The sequence below is a fragment of the Macaca nemestrina genome, chromosome 2 (genome assembly GCF_043159975.1).
Source record: "Macaca nemestrina isolate mMacNem1 chromosome 2, mMacNem.hap1, whole genome shotgun sequence".
NCBI lineage: Eukaryota > Metazoa > Chordata > Mammalia > Primates > Cercopithecidae > Macaca > Macaca nemestrina.
The window spans coordinates 13,215,616-13,221,365 of NC_092126.1; the positions used below are offsets into that span (position 1 = coordinate 13,215,616).

Genomic DNA, 5,750 nt, shown 5'->3' on the forward strand with positions numbered 1-5,750 from the left:
AGCAAACTCTGGGACAATTTTCCAACATTTTGTACTTCATATTCTTTTCTCCTTTATAGCCTGTAAAAGTTACCATTAATTTTGAGCTCCTTATCTGTACTCTTTGTATCTGTTTCACTTCATTAGTTTCAATTATTTTATTTCTAGCTCTCCTCTAGAGACTCCTAGAACATCATCCTCTCCTGATTTCTTTTCTGGCTGCTTTTATAACCAAACTCCAAACATTACAATTATCAACTTAGTCCTGGGTGTTCTATCCTAATGTGTTAACTGCAAAAATGACCTCAATTCTTAGGAGCTTCTGCCATCAGTAGCTGGAGTCTACTGGGTTTCAAGTCTGGGCCTCAAGAGGCATTGCAAGCTTTCATCCTCTTTTTTGAGATTTCAGCACCATCACCAAATGAGTAAGTCCCAGGTAGCCTGCTGGAGGATGTACAACCATGTAGAATGCAGATGAGCCATCACAGCTGACTTGTTTTGGACCTGCCAACCCTAAACCAATGTCGCAGCTGTCTGCAGAAGCACGAATGAGATATGGCCAAACTCCATTGAGCCTGGCCCAGATACGCAGAACTGTCTCACAGAGCCCAGGACAAATTGCCAAACCCTAGTATTGTGTGTTCAATAATTTCTAGTTGTTCTAAGCCACTAAGTTTTAGAGTGACTTAAGTGGTTATAACTACCTAATAAGTACATTTTGTAATTCCTTTTTATTATCATCTATCATAGTCTGTTATTATTTTCTTTGTTTATTTATTTATTAGCTGTTTCTCTGCAAATGTAGGACAATTGCATTATTTGTCTTGTTCTCTGATGTATTCAGAACAGTTGGTGACTGGCACATCAAAGGCACTTATTGAAAAGTTACTGAATAAATGAACACATGATTGAATGAATAAATGTTTATAGGTAAACTTTCCAAAAGTACATTGATACAAATGAATATTTCTATCAGTTATATTCATAACTTCTTTGCTCTCTAGAATGACTCAGGAACTTTAATGTATATTATTAAAACACAATTTCTATTTTTTTATTTTAAGTTGTTTTTCTGCCATTGCTCTCTACTTTGATTATTTTGCTGTGTTTTCGGTTTGTACATGTCCATTACATTTAAACAATTTTGAAAACGTCTTCTTCTCTTAAAACATTTTAGTGGATACATGATGTATCCACTTTTTTTTTTTTTAGACAGACTCTTATTCTGTTGCCCAGGCTAGAGTGCAGTGGTGACATTCAGTTCACTGCAAACTCCACCTCCTCCGTTCAAGCAATCCTTTTGCCTCAGCCTCCTGAGTAGCTGAGATCACACCCAGCTAATTTTTTTGGTGGGGGATTTTTGATAGAGATCGGGTATCGCTATGTTGGCCAGGCTTGTTTCGAACTCCTGACCTCAAGTGATCTGCCCGCCTCCCCCTCTCAAAGTGCTGGGATTACAGGCATGAGCCACTGAGCCTGGCGATATCTCTACTTTCATATGTTTATTTATTAATTGATGTCATAATATTTATTAACATAGCAAATTCTCAATATATAAGATTTATGAATTCACAAATATTTCCACTTTGTAAACTAGCTTATAAAAAATCAAAGAAGTGCTTTTTTGAAGAACAAAGTTTTAGGGCTTGGAGGAAAGAGAAAGTGATCATTAAAAATTCTTCGTAGATCCATCAAAGATCTTTTAATCTACTTAAATCCAAATATAGAAGATCAGATTCTGATATGACATTATTTTTACATTTTTATAACAACTTTTCACTCACAAATCCAAGGTGACAATGGCATTAAAAATATCTACAGGACAAGATTGGTATGAAATGCAATAATATGATAACAGTGTTACATTAGACCGGTTATTTTTATTTTCTGTATTTTTCACATGTCCTATTTGGCTATAATTTTTTGTTGCAGGAAGTCAGGGACCCTGAACGGAGGGCCTGGCTGAAGCCATGGCAGAAGAACATAAATTGTGAAGATTTCATGGACATTTATTAGTTCCTCAAATTAATACTTTTATAATTTCTTACGCCTGTCTTTACTGCAATCTCTGAACATAAATTGTGAAGATTTCATGGACATTTATCACTTCCCCAATCAATACTCTCATAATTTCCGATGCCTGTCTTTAATCTCTTAATCCCATCATCTTCAAAAGCTGAGGATGTATGTTGCCTCAGGACCCTGTGATGATTGCATTATCTGTACAAATTGTTCGTAAAACGTGTGTTTGAACAATATGAAATCTGGGCACCCTCAAAAAGAACAGGATAACAGCGATTTTCAGGGAACAAGGAAGATAACCATAAGGTCTGACTGCCTGTGGGGCCAGGCAGAACAGAGTCATATTTTTCTTCTTGCAGAAAGCAAATAGGAGAAATATCACTGAATTCTTTTCCCCACAAGGAATAACGCTGGGGAAGGAATGCATTCCGAAGGGTAGGTCTATGAACAGCCACAATGGGAATGTCTGTCTTATGCAGTTGAAGATAAGGGATGAAATATGCCCCGGCCTCCTGTAGTGCCCTCAGGCTTGCTAGGATTAGGAAATTCCAACCTGGTGAATTATAGTCAAACCCGTTGTCTGCTCTGCTCTCAAACTCTTTTTCCTGTTAAGATGTTTATCAAGACAGCATGTGCCCAGCAGGACATGGAACCTCATCAGTAATTCTAATTTCACCCTGGCCTTGTGATCTTGCTCTGCCCTTCTGCCCTTATGATCTTTTATTGCCCTTTGAAGCATGTGATCTTTGTGTCTTACTCCCTGTTTGTACCCCTCTCCCCTTCTGAAATCTCTAATAAAAACTTGCTGGTTTTGTGGCTTATGTGGGCATCACGGAACCTACCAATAGGTGATGTCACCCCCAGAGGCCCAGCTGTAACATTTCTCTCTTTGGTACTCTTTCTCTTTATTTCTCAGACCAGCTGACACTTAGGGAAAATAGAAAAGAACCTATGTTGAAATACTGGGGGCTGGTTCCCCTGACAATTTTTATAATAAAAAATAGTAAATTAAGAAATAATTCAAGCTTACAAAGTATAGTTGACCATATAAAGTAAATCTTAAAAGAAATGTACAGAAAGGAGACATTCAACTAAGATAAACAAGATGCTGGATGCAAAGGCTTGTGATGGTCCCTGAAGGAGATGTAAGGATGAACACTATCCTTATCGTTTCCCAGTAGTGCTGTCCTTGAGGATAGGAACCCCTTTCCTGTGCAACCACAGACACCCACCAAAGCATGTATAACATTTATTAGCCTTGGGTGCCTAGAGAATTTCAGATTACTTCTGAAATATGTACTTGATTCAATTTTATACTGAGGAAAGTGAGAGACACACAAATATCAAATGACTAATGAATGGCGGCCTCGCTGGCAACAGCAGTCATTGTAGGTAGCCAAATGGCCTTGCTGGCATTCTAGAACCCACAGACTTAGGGAAAAATTAAGTAACATTTCTTTTTTGAATTCACTTCAAATACTCAACTATGTTTATTTTAATAACTACAATTATATGCTCAAGACTGAACAGATCCCATTCACACTGACAGCCCACAGAGGGGACTCCACACCTTTACAGGAGGTTTTTAGGCAATAAAATAAAAATCTGTATTTAAAATAGGTGTGTGTCTCATAAGATAAATTTTTACACTTTTTTACTGAATGTCTTATTGAACATTACAAATTAGTAATTTATACCTAGAGAGAGAAAATATCAATGCCCACTGTATAGTTATATAAAAATAGAAATTCATCACTATAGTCCAATCCTCAAGAAAACACATAATTTGTGCCCAAAGACTGTACATATGCTAAGGTGACTTCCTTCCTTAATCTCTAAATAACATGCCTCTCCACATGGGCAGGAGATGGAGGTTGGGCATGTGCCTAATCCCGTGAGGTACACCTTTGGGGAGTCACAGATGCTGGTTGGTGAAGAATCTGATCTCCCTGCAGACAATTTAGAATTGGTGAAGAATTTAATCTCCCTGCAGACAGGATTTACACAGAGCTGACAACTCAGAGTCAACTCTGCGGAAAACAGCTCATTTAACTGGATACGTGAGTGCACCAAGTCAGCCAGGGCCTTAGGGAATACTGGGTTTTCATTAAAAGGCTCCTTTTCTGATGTTTTCAACTCCACACTCATGGTCTAAAACTTGAGAGTACTCGATATCCAGTTTCTACAGCATTTTGGTGTTATCATTGGTAAATGCTATGAAAACTGAGAGGATATTCTTCTTCCCCCTCTCAGAAAGCCCTCTGATAGATTTTATCTGTTTGAAGATCCAACCAGGGCATTGAACCAACCTTGGATTCTCACACCAGCTGGTAAGGGTTGCAGTAACCCAGCCTTTCTATGACTCTTTGGATAGTGGTACACAACTCCTAAGAATAGGGGTCTCCTCTGTTGAACACGGATATTGGCAGAAAAGTGAACAGAAAAGAGAATGGCCAACTCACTTCTCTTCTCCAGTGGAAAATGATCCAGCTCTTTCAGAATGTGGTCAGCAAAGCAATGGGTGAGGAGGCGATGTGTGGGCCACCTGCCGATAGTGCTCCACTTCATTGTAAGCTTCTGTCCCACTCTATTATCTGATCTTTAAATGGTATTTAAGCTGCTGCCTGTGGTACAGCAACTCTACTGTGGATGTTGCATGAAAGCAATAGCCCTTTCCAGGTCATCTCTCTCCATCTCTTCATTTGCTTATTTTGGTAAAGAATGGAAATGCCAAAATCCAATAAAGTATTTGTGAGGGGCTGTGTGGGGGGACAAGTCATCCAGCAGCTTCACCATACCTTTTCCTTGCTTGGAAATCCACATCTTGATGGGAAACCCACCTCCAATTCTGTGGTACTGCCCTTGAATCTTGGAGGTTCTGCGTTTGGAAAAGAATGGCATAAACTTATTTTGAACAGTAAGTGTCATGAGGTCTTGGTCCAAGAAGAGCCTCAGAAGGAAGTCATGAACATGTCTGAGGGTTTCAGGTCCTCCCATGTTTAGCATTAATATTTCAGTTTTCAGCTTCCTCTTCTCCACTTGAACTTGAGGTTTTGCACCCTGGCCACGCTGGGCTGTTTCTGTGACACCTGACTGGCACTTCTATGGCTGACAGGCCCCTCAAGCTGTCTTGTGCCAGCTGATGCATTCCCAGGGCAACTCTCACTGAGTCCCAGACTCCTCCCGTGGCAGCGCCTACAGGTGTCAGCCTAGCCAGGGCCCAGCCAGGATCTTTCCTCACCGACATCCCAGGACGCCTGACTTCATGTGGCCACCCATAGCCCTCCCAGCGCCTGTTTATTTGAATTGCTTCATTCCACTAAATATATAACAATCATAATGTGGTATTAAATATGAGTAAAAATCAAAATCCGAAAGAAAGACATATACACATATGAATGTCCACAGCTAGAGAAAATACATTCAATACAGATATTCAGCATCGTCTTAGAGTCTTGGAAGTTGCTAGAGTTGGTCTGTACATTTGCCTCTGTCCTTCCTCAAGGCCTGAATGATAAGGTAAACATAATTTTTATTTTATCATAAAATGAATGAAGATCAGTTTCTTCTTGCTTACTGGGAATTTATTCTGGTTTTAGAGTTTCAGCTTCTAGTTGATGTGACCTATGGCATTTAATGTAGAATGTTGAGGATATCTTTTACAATTCATTAGATGTCTTCTGTATGTGGCTCAATTCAGACATTCCATTTACATTAATTGGAATATTCTCATCACTAAACTTTCCTGG

General features: G+C 39.3%; 1 pseudogene; it reads right to left on the reverse strand.

The window, feature by feature from the left end:
- Positions 1-364: 364 nt before the first annotated feature.
- On the reverse strand, positions 365-5,079 carry LOC105470995 (ferrochelatase, mitochondrial pseudogene; annotated as a pseudogene).
- Positions 5,080-5,750: the final 671 nt, after the last annotated feature.